At 44.3% G+C, this 15967-nt stretch overlaps 2 protein-coding genes across 3 annotated transcripts in view; one reads left to right on the top strand and one right to left on the bottom strand.

The window, feature by feature from the left end:
• Positions 1-15967, bottom strand: part of dock1 (dedicator of cytokinesis 1) — a 104606-nt gene that overhangs the window by 29548 nt on the left and 59091 nt on the right. The window lies entirely within an intron of this gene.
• The window catches only part of insyn2a (inhibitory synaptic factor 2A), a 32413-nt gene continuing 23019 nt past the window's right edge, over positions 6574-15967 (top strand). The window contains exon 1 of the mRNA XM_077551214.1: positions 6574-6936. The gene's annotated coding sequence lies outside the window, so the exon portion shown is untranslated. The remainder of the gene's footprint in view (positions 6937-15967) is intronic.

The raw sequence follows: 15967 nt of genomic DNA, 5'->3' as shown, positions 1-15967 counted from the left end.
AGCACACGTTGCATGTGCTAAGCAGGATGCTTACCGCACGGATGGATTTCCCGCTGAGGACAAGAGGAGCAGCGGCGCTTCGACACCCTGTTGCTGTTTTCAAGAGTGCGTAGCGAGGGTACTTGTGACGAAGGCTTTGAAGTTTGCGCCGATTTTATTAATCAAGCAAATACGGGGCGGGTGGGTGGGGGGGGGTTAATTACTGCCGGCCCTTCATGCCGGCTATACACTTCGGATCGAGCAATTAGGTGAAGAAAACGAAGACCAAACAGGCTTGTTTGTCGTCATCAAACACGTCTTTGATTGTCGTTTCCCATCGGAGCCGCGCATATTCCCGACCTCGTCACCGAGAGGAATCGCAATCGGGATCAGTACGCTTTCGTCAGAAGCAGGGATGTGATTTGACCAAAGTGAAATTATCTGAAAATTTAGCCGGGGGTCTGGGGGCCACTGGCACCCAGCTAGGTCCAGGGCAGCGCCCCGGTGGGGGGACAAGGGGCGGAGCTCATGGGTTTTCCATGTTTTTAAGTACTTTCAATGCGCTCACATGACAAAGAAATAGACAAAACAACAGCATAAATTTTCAATGTATATTGAACTATCCCATATAAAATGGCAGTTTTAGTCAACTCAAAATCAGTCACATTCAAAAACATTGGACTGCCTTTGCTTTTAAAAACTATCACTGAGAATATCATCATATCTAACTAATGTGATTACTAAGTTAACACATAAATAATGTTGAAGAGTTCAAATTTCATGAACAAATAATTGTATCATGACCAAATGAAAAGTAACTCATATTAGAGCATACCACAAATGTCTTTGTTATAGCAGAAGATGTTATCTGTCGGAGTCATGTGCATACACAATCAACTACTACTTAAAAAAAAAAAAAAGGATTTTTTTTTGGGGGGGAGATAAAAAAAGCGGAATTCCGCGAATTAGCGGAAAAATCACATCCCTGCAGAAGGCGGCGTTCAAGAACCTCCGATGCGTCGGTGCATTTGCACAGTCGTGCCAAATACCGCAACTAGCCAACTGACCAACCAGCAGGCCACTTACTGACAAACTGATGAGCTGACGATCAAGCAATGAAGCAATCAGCTGGCCAACAGACGGGCCAACTAACTGATCTAGTCAACTAATCAACAGAGTGAACTGACTGAGTAACCAAATAACCAAACTAATCCACCAATTGACTGACTGATCAAAGTAGGAACCAGCTAAGCAAAACCAACCATGAAACTGGTAACGGGGATTTAATTTCTGTGCTCAATGGATCCTGCTGTCCACACTGAGACTGAACAAACTGCACTCGCTTCTTCTTCCTTCTCGAGCCATCCATCAACATTCCAAGTCAATCATCTAATGGCCGCCCATCGAGCTGCAGTGTTTATATAAGTTGATTTCTCCCACCGAGCAACAATAAAGCAAAGCTGAGAGCTGGCATCTATCACCGTATCCCGAGGGGCTCAACATCCAGCTCGTGCCCGAGGGGGCAAAAAGGTGGTGGATTGTTAGTGGAAATGGGGGGGGGGGGGAAAGTGATTAGCGAGTGGAATTGTGACTCTCACTTAGGCAAAAAAAAAAAAAATATATATATAAATTCAATTATTTCTGGGACCCAAAAGTAAAATTTACAAAGCCCCCTATTTGAGAAGCAGACTTAACAGCTGTGTTTTGTGTTTCTGTTCCAAGCATTCATCATTTGACGGAGAGTTTGTGGGGGGGGGGGGGGGGGGATGTTAATGACCGCTGCTCAGCCAGCCGAGCAGATTGTACGGATGGAGGGGGCACCGGGCTAGGTCAATATCGCGTTGTCAGGTCTTGCAGGGCCAAATTGCCGAGGCAATTTGTTACCACGCGGCGGTCCGAGAAAGGCAACGCTACGTATTCGCCTTGCAGTCAACGTTGGGGGGAAAAAAAAATGACCTTTTCGATAAGCTGCACTAGAAAGAAGCAACTGTCCAATTAAACTGCATAAGACGTTAGCATGATTGGTCATGTATGGCGAGTTAGGGACTGTAGTTGGAAGGGGTGGGGGGGTTGACCCGGTAAAAAAACAGAGACAGAGACCTACCAGCTGCGACGGGAGTGCGAAGTTGAATACCAGAAACTCACTGCCCACACTGTTTTGTGTCAAAAGCAATTGAGCATCATTTTCTTATTTCCATTTGATATAGTTGACAAAACCTTCTGCCTGAAACGGTATGGGATTTTTATTTTTTTTTTATAGGTTTTAGGTGAACTAATGAATGCACGCACGCACATACACATATTCACCCACATACCAAAAAAAAAAAAAATATATATATATAAAAAAAAAAAAAAAAAAAAAAGGAGAGCAATGATAATGACATGTCAAATCGGTAAAATTACCGAATGAACAATACTGAGCTCTCCAGGAAGAAGAAAAGAAAAAAAAAAACAGTTGTTTTTCAGAAAATTTGATATTTATCCAGGAAGAGCAGTGAAAAACAGTTTTCCCGCATAACCGACATACAAGGGGCATTCGAAGGTGGCCACAGAATGAATTTCTAGTATTTCAATGCTGTGGAAGTAACGCATATATTAGATAAGATGCTGCCTTGTCTTAAAAGCGAATCTGCCTATTTCCTGGGAGATCCATCTTTGACACGCTGAGCCGCTCCCCCACTTGCGGTTCAGCCCAACACAGACGCTCTGGACTATGAAGTGGTGTGTGCGACGCATGGATGAAGCGGGGGAAATCTCGGAGGGCGTGTTTGATATGAAGCGGAGTGATGACCGCAGAGCGGCGAAAATATGGTTTCCACAGCAGTCGGCGCGATGAAAATTCTTGGTCGGAGCACTAGAACATCTGTGGAAATTACGAAGCAGGCCATCTATAATTCAATTTACAGGCCCGGCAGCAGGACAGTACGTCGGGTCCTTTGACCCCAGGGCTCTCCAATGCGCTACACATGCGCAGGGTGACAAGGACGTCGAATACAGAAAGCTCCCCCCCCCGCCCCCCGCCCCCCCGAGGGCTTGGCTCGGAGCTAATGAAATCAATAGCGGAAAAGAGAGCGGAGACACTCCAGCGGTTTATCCTGCTGAGAAACGGTTTGCTTACACAAGCACATCGCTGAGCGCAAACTAATAAAAAAAAAAAGGAAAACGGCAAAGCTTTTCTTTTCCTCGGGTCCAACAAACGTATCTCGGGGTGGGGCGGACGGTCCGGTAGACAAAAAGCCGTTAACCCCGAGTGGTTATCGCCAGCGCGCTCCAAGGTCAAGCGCTTGGAGAAAATATGAGGCCAGTTCAGAATCAAAGCTGAAACTCGGATCAAGGACCAGGCAGGTTGGCATTGAAAAAAATGTCAGCACGTATGCTTTAGTCCAGTGGTTCTCAACCTCGGTCCTTGGGTACCCCTAGCCAGCCTGTTTTCAATGTCTCCTGCGGCCAACAAAGCTGAGGATTGTCATCAGGCTTCGTGCAGAGTTGAAAAAGAGTTGATTTGAAACACCTGTGTTGGCTGTTGGAGACATGGAAAACGGGCTGAATAGGGGTACTTGAAGTCCGGGGGTTAAGAACCACTGCTTTAGTCCATAAAGATAATGCAATGGGCTTTTCTTTTTTTTTCTTCTTTTTTTTTCAGGAGAGCTCAGTATTGTTCATTCGATTTGACATCATCATTGCTCTCCTTTTTTTTAAAAAACAAATAAATTAAAAAAATTTAATAAATGTTTTTTTTATTTTATTTTTTTTTTTTTTAAATATATATACATATACACACATATATATATATATATATATTTTTTTTTTTTATATGTGGGTGAGTATGTTTATGTGCGTGTGTGTGTGCGTGCGTGCGTGCGAGCGTGTGTGTATTCATCAGTTCACCTAAAGCCCATTAAAAAAAAATCCCATACTAATAATATAATATAATAATAAATTGCCAAATGCAGAAACATCAATGTAAGTTATCACGATGTAGTGGCTCTCGCTAACAGACAGAATTAAGTAACCGGAATTAGGTTAAAAAATTCTATATACGTAGAGCATGTTTCTATAAATTTTGATATTTGGTTTTTATTTGAGGCAGATATTTTTTCCATTAAAATGTGATTTATGAGGAGGTTAGACCATTGGTCGATATTCAGAGTTTGTTTATTTTTCCAGTTAACAAGAATTGTTTTTTTAGCGATAGTAAGGGCTACAAGTGTAGATTGAAATTGTTTATGTGGTAAGTCAGTTGTTGTTAGGTCACCTAGCAAACACAAGTTTGGAGATAAAGGTATCCTACAGTCCAAAATAGCGGAACGTTTTTCTAAGACTTTAGTCCAGAAATACATAACCGGAGTACATAACCATAAAGCATGAACATAAGTGTCTGTAGTGTTTTGTAAGCATTGGAGACAAATGTCGGAGTCTGAGTGTCCCATTTTCTTCATCATATATTGAGTAATGTATGTTCTGTGAATAATTTTATATTGGATAAGTTGTAAATTTGTGTGTTTTGTCATTTGAAATGCGTTTTCACAAACTTGAATCCAAAAGTAAGGTTCCGGTGCTATAGACAAGTCTGTCTCCCATTTCGAGATGGGTAAAGACATTTTATCAGGATATGAAAGTAACTTATATATTTTTGAAAGTTTTTGGGCTTTTCAATGCTCACATGAGAAGAAACCTAAGGAAACGTGGTCAAGCCAACAAACAAAGAAATCAAGGCCAGAACGAACAAATCGAAATAACTACAAACTAAAGATCTCATGAATCAACCAATGACTATAAAACCAGCGGACTAATGAACTAACCAATCAATGAATCACGAGCATACAAACCAATACACATACAAACCAACCAACAATCCAAGCAACTAACAAAGAATCCAACCAATGAACAATTCGACCAACAAAGGAACCAATGAACAAACCGAACAAACCAGCCAACTGTGAACTGATGAAGCAACCCATGGAGGTAAAAGCAAAACCTAACTCCTTATGTCCTCCTAACATGCAAGAAGCCTCTGTCATCTCTCACATTTCGACTTTTCAGTATTGTACTACACACACGCACACACACACACACAGTCAGGAAAGCTGCAGCTCATTACCGCGCTACCTAAGGCTTGGAAGGGCTTCCCTGCTAAAGTACAAGGGGGAGAGGGTGCGGGGGTGGGAGAAGGAAAACGTCCAACTCGCTCCACGCAATTAGTTTGACATCACACACACGGCAAAAGTCAGCCGCAAATCAAGTCGGGTGTCCTGTGACGCAAGTGTCATGGCGGGAGTAATCGATTAAAACAACAACCGGTAAGGTTTCAGAATCAGTGAAACCAGAATGGTGAAAAACAATTAACTGCTCCGTCTACACTTCTCTGCCTTTCTACATGTTTTCAGCAAATTATCTTGAAAACGCAGATACCTGAAAAAAATATTTATCCTAAGTACAGTAAAAAAAAAAAAAGGTGACATTCCATGTCCCCAGAGCTAGCTTCAGTAGCCGGGGGTCAGACCGCCAAGGCCCCCGCCTTTGGCTGCCACCCAACTCACTGCGCACCCGACCCCTTTGGCCCCTTCCACCGGTGGTGAGCCCATGGGAAGGGGGACCCACGTTGCCTTTTCGGGCTGTGCCCGGCCGGTCCCCATGGGTACGCTCGCCTTCGAGCCCCACCTCCAGAGGGGGGGGCCCCGGTGACCCGCGTCCGGGCAAGGGAAACCAAGATCCAAGGAGAGGAACCAGTTGAGGTGGCTCGGGCATCTGGTTCGGATGCCTCCTGGACGCCTTCCCTGGGGAGGTGTTCCGGGCATGTCCTGCCGGCAGGAGGCCCCGGGGACGACCCAGGACGCGCCGGAGAGACTATGTCTCTCGGCTGTCCTGGGAACGCCTTGGGGTCCCGTCGGATGAGCTGGCTGAAGTGGCTGGGGAGAGGGAAGTCTGGGCTTCCCTGCTAAAGCTGCTGCCCCCGCGACCCGACCCCGGATAAGCGGAAGAAGACGGACGGACGGACGGACAGTAAAAAAAAAAAAAACAGTTAGGGACTAAACCTATTACATCAGATACTAACAAACTAACAAAATAAATAAAAAACCTCTCCAAGTACCACCAACAGAGCATTAAAATACCATCGTGTTCATCAGAAACGAGACAAAGGAACAAGACAAAAAAAAAACATTTCATATTGTTATAAGCTACTGTAAGATTGTGCAGTTTGAACATTAACACTGCACATGAATACAGCAAAAATAAACTAAGTGTACTTAAAATATGATTAAATTAAAATGTTTCTTGTAAAAGTGTTTTCTCCTAAATGCATGTGAAATCAGTTCTTGGCGATTAAATGCAAATGTATTGACGAATGCATTGAAAACAAACCACGAGACGGACCTCAAACAAGTTCATGGCACGAGTGTCACACTTAAAGAATTAATGGCATAGACGAAAGCCTCAACTCTTACTTTCTCCCCACCTTGCGTCCCACCCTCCTCCCGCTGCTCTCTTTATCTCGCCTACCTCTCTCTCTCTTTCTCTCTCTCTCTCTCTCTCTCTCTGACTACCTCACATTCTCACACGCTTGCATGCAGAAACGAGAAGAAAGCCACAGCGCGAGGAGGAGCAGCGGCCGCAACAGCGGCGGGGGAAGCGCCATGGGGATATTCTACCCGTAAAGACGTTACTGTTGCTGCGCGTGTGTGTGTGGGGGTGTGGATGCATGTGTGTGCGCGGGAGAGCAAGCAGGAGCCCCTGCTGGCGTTGTCACGCAGACAGGAAAAAGGGGAGTCAAGGGTGGGGGGGGCTTAGAGGACGGCGCATCACAGGACGCCGATGTGCAGCAACGACTCCCGACTGGACCGCACGCCCGATACCAACTTCTGTCATGGCGTAGCCTTCCTACCGCCCGTCGGTGGGCATGCAAGGGGCACAAGCGGGAAATCATCTTTTAGCCTCAGCGCTGCACGACTGACTGAGGTGAGTCTCGTCATGAGAAAAAAAAAAAAAAAAAAAAAAAAAGTCGAGTTCAAGAATCTGTCGGGCATGGTAGAGATCTGACTGACTGCCTCACGGTCCAAGCGTTAAGGGTTCAAATCGTGCATGGGTTTCCTCCGGGTTCCCTCCTTCTTGTGTGTTTTTGTATTTTGTGACTGAGGAGACCAATCCGGGGTGTCAACCGGGCAAGATTCCAGCTCAACCCTGACAGGGCAAATGGAGGGTTGGGTGGAATGACGTCAAGTCATGATTTGAAGGTCAGGGAGATGACGACTGAAGTTATTCCACATGTATTCTTATTCTTATTCTAATTATTATAACTATTCCCACTAACGTCACGCAGGGAAATCACAATCAGATGCAAAGTGTTTTAATCCACAACATGTATGGTTTAACCTGGCTAATCAAGTGACAAACAAACTCACTGACTTACCAATAAATGAACCAACAAACCTAATTGAGCAACCACATGCCGAAGGAATCAAACCACAAACCACCAGACCCACCAACCAACGAGCAAACCAATCACCTCAGTCTGACTTACCAAAATAGCCAATAAACCAACCAACAGTGATAAAGTGACCGACTGAGTTAGCAATCAAATAACCAACCAAGATATTGACCAACCAGCTAAAACATCAACCACTGACTAACTGAATTAGTAAACAAAATAACCGACGGACTCACTGATCAATTTTGTAACTTACGACCGACCAACCAACCAACCAACCAATAATAATTATAAAAATAATAAATTGTATTTGTAATGCACTTTACATTTCCAAAGAAATATCAAAGTGCTACAGTGTCAGGTACAAAAAATAAAGTTAAAAAGTGCAGGTTTGAAATCATCACGTCACCGTCCAAAAAAATAGAAAACACAAAAAGGCCTTCTGAAATAAGTATGTCTTTTTTAAAACAATTTACCAATAAAATAACCAAACCGCGGACCAAACAGACAAACTAACCAACAAACTGACTAACCATTCAAATAACTCATGATCTGACCAACCAATCGGCTATCTAAATAATTAACTGACAAACCGCTTTACCAATCAAATAACAGGCCAATCGACTAATCGACTTACCAATCAAAAGAATCAACCGAGACAGAATTGTGGAACAAGTAAGGATGTGATGCCAACCGTCAAAGTCGTTTGAAGATTGAGAGGATGATGACTTAAGTTCCTGATGTTCGTGATGAAATGTTGCCCAAATCGCAATCGTTTTTTTAACGAACAAACATAAATATGTGGAAAATGGAGCTAATGAAATGACTGATTTCGAGGGCACTGTTGGCAAAGCTGAAGGATCTGGCAGGTCTGTTCTTACGAGGACCCGAGTTGGCAGAAGAACGGCGACTAACTTTAACGTAAGCTAATATAGATTCATGGACTGGCCTAAGACAAGTTTGTGGATGTAATGAAAGAGGACACGAAGGTAGTCCAAGACGTGCGTGTGTGTTTGTGTGTGTGCGCGCGCACGGATGCTGCGGATCCAGCGCTGTGACTGCCCTTCACCGACGTGTCACGCCTCCACTCCGCTCTCGATCTGATGGCGTCTTCCCCCGAGATCACCCGCAGAGCGACGAGTGACGACGCGAGAGTCATTTCCTGCTGACATCGCTGTACCAAGAACCCAAATTGTAGCGTACCGGATAAAAATAGGACGTCTGCGTGGAAATGTCACGCCGCCATTTGTCTGTCACTCCGGAGTCTGTCTTTGACCTCCCGGTTGCCTCCCGAGAGGGCCGAGGACGCTGACCCGCAGCTTGAAAGGGCGGCCATTCGATTGGAGAAAAGCGAGAGGATGACTCACTTGAAAATGTTGGCGTGCGTCGAGTGCAAAAAGAACCTCCACGGGAAGACTTTTAAATGCCTTGGGAGGTTATTGGACATTGCGCAGTTTTGGGGTTGTCGGTTTTTCGCATCAGACCGAGACAAGCCGATGAACTTTGGAGGAGAGTATTTTAGTGGCTGTTGATAAGGAGTCTTCGAAAAGACTGAAGGCAGGTCGCAGCTAAACAGACGTTCCGCCTCTGCTAAGACGTCAGAAGCGGGCAAATCTGCGAGTTGACGTCACACCCGCCAATCCCAAATCTGTATTTTAACATTAACAAGGGGAAGGTCCACACCAGCTGTATGAATGTGAAATCCAGAGTCTCTCTAAAGGCACAAGCGAACTACTCCCGGCTCTGCTTTGACAGCAAATTCATGGGAACGGATATGCACGCAGCTCGGGGCAACACAAAGGGGGGCGTGGCCAGTCGGTCTCAGGTGTTAAAATTTCAAACTTTCCAACTCACAGCTTCCATCATCCGCCGAATTCCACTTCTGACACCGCGTCGTATACCTGCAGATCTGCAAGTCAACCTCAACACCGCCCATCCCAAAACTACATCGAAGCAATTATCGCCGTGAATGTCCAACCTCGATGAGTTTTGTCCAAAAGGCACATCTGAACAAACCCCCAACTCTACTGTTATGCTAATTTGCAGTGTGTGAAAGCAGCTTGGGACACTGTGGTCGCAGCTTCCTGTTTATCCGTAAACCGCAAAATCCGCAGGTCAACTTCAACCCTCCCATCCGAATCGGCAACTTACGCGCGGGAGAGCGAGTTGTGAAAAAGCCGTCTTAGATGAGTTTGAATTGATTACAAATGAACGGTCACAGCTCATAATCGAAGCAGGATGGAACGAATCCTAACCGTGAGTTTCGTGCCGACACGCCAGCAAAGGGAGATTAAACATTAACGAGGGGGAGACCCACAACGAGCAAGATCTGATTCATCCTCCTCCTCCTCTTGTTTGCTTTTCATGCGGCGGCTCGCATTTGCCGGCCACGACGGGGCGGAACCTCCCGATAACCGCACGCTTTGGAGGAGGCAACAAAGAGAAGCGGAAGATACCTCCTCAAAAAGGAAAAAAAGCGAGAGAGCGCATTGTGACGAGCGGGGCGGCCTCCGCAGCGTCTTCGGCAAGATCTGAGTTCCACAGCTGTGCGGATGGATGAGATGCGGCAGCGGGGAAATCCCCAAAGAGGAAGAGCAGCAGCGCACGTTGGTGCGAGGGGGAAGCACACTGCAAACATGGCAAAGCAACGGGAGTCGGGGAAAGTCAAGAAAATTCCACTCAGAGGGGAGTAGGCGGAAGGATTTTTTGCTCAAAGGTAGCATCCTAGTCTAGGGTTGCAGGTTTCTACCATAAGTGGAAAGCTGTAGACACTGAAAGAGGAATCATTTTATTTTGTCCTCTTTGCGTGTTCCAAAAATGAAGATAGATTTAATGTAAGAAAAATACACCTTTGCAAAAATGAGATCTCTGGACAGATAACAGCCTCTAATTCATCACTTAAACAGGTGGGATTCAGAGCGTCAAATGTAATTCTCCCGCATGTACAATGGTTTCTTATAGTTAAAAAGACCTCCTCTCTTTCATTTGTAGACAAAACATACTCTCTGGGTATTTTCCATGAGCGATGGCGAAAACAGAGTCAGGTGTGGGTGTTCAAAACAGATTCTGTTCTCAAGGACCAAATGTGTTTTCGCACAAAACGCCGAGAAGGAACCTTTTTAGACTAAATAGTATGTCCCAGTTTAAGGTCAGATTACACCGAAATCAACACCACCCGCTCCGCACAGGACACAAAACATTTCGACAAGGTTAATACTGAAGAATTAAAATGTTAATAATGTGTAACAATGGTTAATAAAATAAAATGAAGTATTAAAAATGTTATAATATCTATCAACACCAATGTGCTTATCTCAGGTGACTGCAGCACCAAAATCCCTAAAAAATGCCCATATTTGTTGTTGGGACTGACGACTTACATATCTGATATCCTTGCATGTAAACAACCACATAAGCTTCAAAATCTGGCAGCGACAACACACAAGTAAATAAATGACATTTATTTATTAAATGAGAGTAAACCGTCATTTACCTTTAGAAAATGAAACCGTAACCATGCAGGAAAAACTTTAGAGTAGCTCCACCCCAACGCACAAAAAAAATTAAAGTCTTATATGGAATTTCGCTTGCCCAAATATTTGGTGTCAAGAACAAGGACAGCAGTTTTAGTCAATCCTGTTGACTGCCTTCTACAGGTATGCAAATGAGCGTCTGCTTTGGTGCCATTGCAAGGCATCCTCATCCGATCTGAAGCTGGAATGTGACTGCGATGGCAATATAAAAAGGTTACTTAGCATTTGCGCGGCCTTCAAACAACACTTTAGTTATCTCGTCCTCGCCGCAGCGCAGATAAAAAAAAAAAAAAAAAAAAAGATCTTTAAGTAAGATGCTGCCTGGCAACAGCTTGGCTCGGCGGCCTGAGCGACAACCGCCAGAAAGACAATCCTTTAAAATCCTGTGATTTCCAGCCGCCTCTTAATCTTGAGGGTATTAAGCCGGCGTTAAACTCACAAAGGATTTGCCGTAGCTGCCGCTTGGCTGACGGTGCCTCGACGCTGACCTTTGCAGTCAATCACTCGGGCCGGAGAGTGGCGGCGCGTTATAACGCTGTCGTTCCATCAGCGGCTGTAAAACACACTGGCCGTGCCGGCTGTCAAACCCGCACCCCCACTGCATAAGCTAGTGTCCTATCAACCCTTACATACTATTCCTTTTCTATGACGAATGTTGCGGGCCAAGAATATCCTCATAATAATTGTCTATATCAAATTATGAACTTTCAAAATGTATTAAAATCTTGTGAAACATGAACAAATGGATGATGAATCCTTAATTATTGTTTCAGACAAAAATGGGAACCATTCGCCATGCTGGCTATGAGTCAGACTTTCATGCGCTCAAGGCCAACAACAAGGCGCTCTAAAGCGGCCAGGCAAACCTGAAGCCCCGGTCCACACACTGGCCATTTTTTTTGTAATAACTACCATTGCTTCAGGTCAGAAGTTGCATCAAAAATATTAAAAAAAATCAAACGTAAAAATATGTTTTTGGGATCATGGCAATATTTAAAATAGAACCTTTTTGAGAGCAAGCGGCTCTAAAATTTAAAAATGTGCATCTAATGACTAAACTGTATCTGGTATCATGATGAGTACCATCTCACTTATGCATGATTGGTATTGGAATCAGAACAGCCCTAATTTAAGTATCTCCATTATTTTGTATTTAGATGGAATTAGTCATCAAAATTCAGGTTCAAAGAATAACATTTGGGTATTTCTATAGCTGTCAAATTTGACCTGAGCAGCATGAAAGGGTTCTAAAGAGGCGGATCACAGACGTTTCACAACACTCGTAACCATTTGTAATTATGAGCTCAGAAAGAAGCGGGAAAAGGAGAGAGACAAAACAAGAGTAGATAAAGCAGGATTATAGACAACTTCCATCATGTCGCCGCCGCCGCCGCAACGCTCATTTGTTCAGGCAGCCTCACAGCTGTAATTGTCACGGCAGGAGAGTGGGAATTCCTTTGGCGGATCCGGGCAGCAAGGCCGTCGTGTTTTTGCTGGATTTTCTCGGGCTTTATTGGAGGAACAACATTAATCAAAGCTACCAACGGGTGCTCGCACCCCCCACTCCCGTCAGGGGAGGGGGGGGCCGGCCAGATCTTACACTAGGAGGCATCTATGAATCTCTTCAGCAACCTTCATCACCCTCGAGACGTTTTGGTCAAGCTCTGACCTTCGGGAGTTGAGTTATTAAAAGGTTGGTGTTTTATGGTGAGTCATCAAAATTCGTTGTGATGCTCTGCCTGGAATTTTATTTTATTTTTTTATATATACTGCTCAACTTTGGTAGCAGTCCGACAAAATCTCTACGGTAAGGTCGCTTTAGAAAGACTTGTAAAAAACTGACCCAAGTTTTAGGTTTGTGATTTTGTGTGCAATGACAAAAACTCAATAGCCGGAAATGTAGTCACCCATCTGGCAAGTACACGTGGGTTCTGCAAGAGGAATGTTTTATTTTGTCCTCTTTGCGTGTTCCAAAAATGAAGATAGATTTAATGTAAGAAAAATACACCTTTGCAAAAATGAGATCTCTGGACAGATAACAGTCTCTAATTCATCACTTAAACAGGTAGGATTCAGAGCGTCAAATGTAGTTCTTCCGCATGTACAATGGTTTCTTATAGTTAAAAGACCTCCTCTCTTTCATTTGTAGACAAAACATACTCTCTGGTACTTTTCCGTGAGCGATGGCGAAAACAGAGTCAGGTGTGGGTGTTCAAAACAGATTCTGTTCTCAAGGACCAAATGTGTTTTCGCACAAAACGCTGAGAAGGAATTTTTTTAGACTAAATAGTATGTCCCAGTTTAAGGTCAGATTATACCGAAATCAACACCACTTGCTCTGCACAGGACACAAAACGTTTCGACAAGGTTAATATAAAGAATTAAAATGTTAATAATGTGTAACAATGGTTAATATATGAAATGAAGTATTAAAAATGTTACAATATCTATCAGTTCGAATATGGTAGCAATCGGACACAATTTCAAGGAGGAACTTGCTTTAGAAGGTCTGCTGAAAACGGCTTAATTGGCAATTTAGTTTGTGTATTTGATCGTTTGGGCGGGTAACACCACAGTCCATTAAACGGTGTCCCTCAGGGTGAAGTTTCGAGGGCCTTTTCATTTTGTATCAGTAAGTATATATATATATATATATATATATATATATATATATATATATAAGAAAATCTCTTTGCATCGCTTCTCCCTCATTGACATGTACAGCCACATTTCCCTGCTCTTAATTAATTCTACGCTTTTTGTGACACACACACACAACATTAATGAATTTTCCCTTTCGATGGAGCGCGAGAGATAAGACAAAATGAGTCTGGGGTATAAAAAGCAACATGGCAAACATTCAATCCCCTTGGGGTTGGAAACGCTGAACGCCGGCATTTCAACCCTTTACGAGTTCACCCGCAGCGACGGCTGTCACAGGCAAAACTGCTGAGTCAGGGTTGGGCCCGACGGCTATATTTGAATTCAAGGTGCGTCGTGTTCAATTAGCATGCGAAAAACCATTTCCATCACCGGGTAATTAATTGTTTTGCTGCTGTAATCTGGATTGCCTTTGCTGCGGTTTTGTAAAAAAACGGCTCTCTGAAAAGCCGACACTCTCTGCAAAGGCCCGGTGTCCCGAGAGGTGCCCCCCCCCTCCCCTTAAAAAAAAGCAGGCCATCCACAGAAGAAGACACTTTGCGTGATGAGTCATGCTGTTTCTGCAAGAGGCCAAGGGGAGGAGGAGGTAGGTGGGGGACAGGGGGGTCTCACAAATCAAGATAACAAGGATTTATACGTCAAGAGCCCGCAGTGACGCCGAAACGTCAAAAAAGGATCAAAGGCAAACGCAGCGTGCGATGTAGTATGCGCGGTAGGGAGTCGGCGCAGGCTGACTCAATTCATATTTAATTATCAGATTATTTCGAGCGGGGTGGCATTTCAAATTGTCCCTTTGCATAATCCTGAACATTGCGTCTCGCTATTGAGAACAGCGGTGACCTCATTTGGAGAGTGGGGGGGGGTCGGGATTTGGGGAGAAGGGGTTTTCTTATTTAAAATGTCCTGCACTGCACAAACATCAACACTGACGGACCACGAGACACAACAGTCTCCGGTCCTCACTTTTCTTTTTTACTTTCCCCTAATGGGATCCCCGCTGTGTTTACATCGACAACTGCACTGGCTCCGCCCACCAAAAATGTTCATGACTGTATTTACCAAGCCGGCAACTCTTTTACAATCTGTATGTACAAATTGTCAATAGCAAACTTTGATAGATTTTATCCCAGAGGAGACTGAGAGCAACAAGAAAATAGTACTGCAGCAAAGTGGAGACTGCGGAGAATTCCGTGATAAGGAGAAACAGTTCATCCCAGAGCGGACAGACAGACAGACAGACAGACTTCACTGAAAATGGCTGCGGGTGAATGAGTTAAAAAGAGAGTGAGTGAGGAAACAGTGCTGCAGCCAAGTGGAGACTGCGGACTATTTCTTTTACTTCGCTGCAAATAGACAAATTTTAATTAGGGCGAACGAGGTGTTGCAGTGACGTGCAAAGTGCGGACGCGTGGCACAGAATAACAAAGAGGGCCCGTAGATAAGATTGTTAAGATAGAAAAAGAAGACGGCTCCTCCCTTCATGCATAATTCAACACTAAATAGCCGGAGAGCTAATGTGGTGTGGGGGGGGGGGGGGGGTGGGGGGTTCAGGGGACGAAAATGTTCCTTGTGTGGCTTGCAGGTAAATAAACAGAGCGCTTTGAAATGGGCCACCTTTTTCCTGTTGACAGAGCGCGGCGGCGGCGGCGACGCAAGATAAGCTGAGGGGAAATAATTGCCCTGTCGGATTCAACATCTATATGAGATTGCCGAGTGTTTGCTTGTTGTAAATCAGCGGGCCAGAAACTATACTGCGTTTGTGTCAAGCGGCAAGAGTTAAAGAGCCTGCGCAAAGCTAAATTATTATCTTCTTCTCAGGTTGGATATACATATTGGCAGGCGCACTAAATCTGACTCACCATTCACAATATTACCTACTTGCAAATTTGCGGAGAAAGCAGGGTGGTAAACTCCTCAAGATGATGCCGAGAAAGTTGGAGGTAGCAGTGAGTCAAAGTAATAAAACCTCGATTACATACACATTTTGGTATCGGTCTCTAAATCCGCAAGGTTTTACTGCATATTTGTTAAACCAGATGAAGCTAAATGAAAATCTTTTTTTCTCAGGTTGCATTAGGAGTTATTTCTGTTGAAGGTCAGACAGTAAAAGTGAACCAAGCGAGACGCCGCGTTTGTTAAGAATAGCCAGTGGTGTGACGCCATTGTGAACCGGCGGCCGCTCTGGGAACAAGAACAAAAAAAGCACCAAAAAAAGAGAAAAACATGGACCGCCGAAACAAGAATTAAGTGGATTGGATGAATTGATGGATTAAGGGGCCCAAAAAAATTGGAGTCTCTGGTTTCATAGAGAATGAGATTACAGAGAAATCCCAACAGATTATTCAGACCAAATGCCTTAATAGGTGGG

The sequence above is a fragment of the Vanacampus margaritifer genome, chromosome 18, assembly GCF_051991255.1.
Source record: "Vanacampus margaritifer isolate UIUO_Vmar chromosome 18, RoL_Vmar_1.0, whole genome shotgun sequence".
NCBI lineage: Eukaryota > Metazoa > Chordata > Actinopteri > Syngnathiformes > Syngnathidae > Vanacampus > Vanacampus margaritifer.
This window is presented reverse-complemented; position numbering and strand designations above follow the sequence as displayed.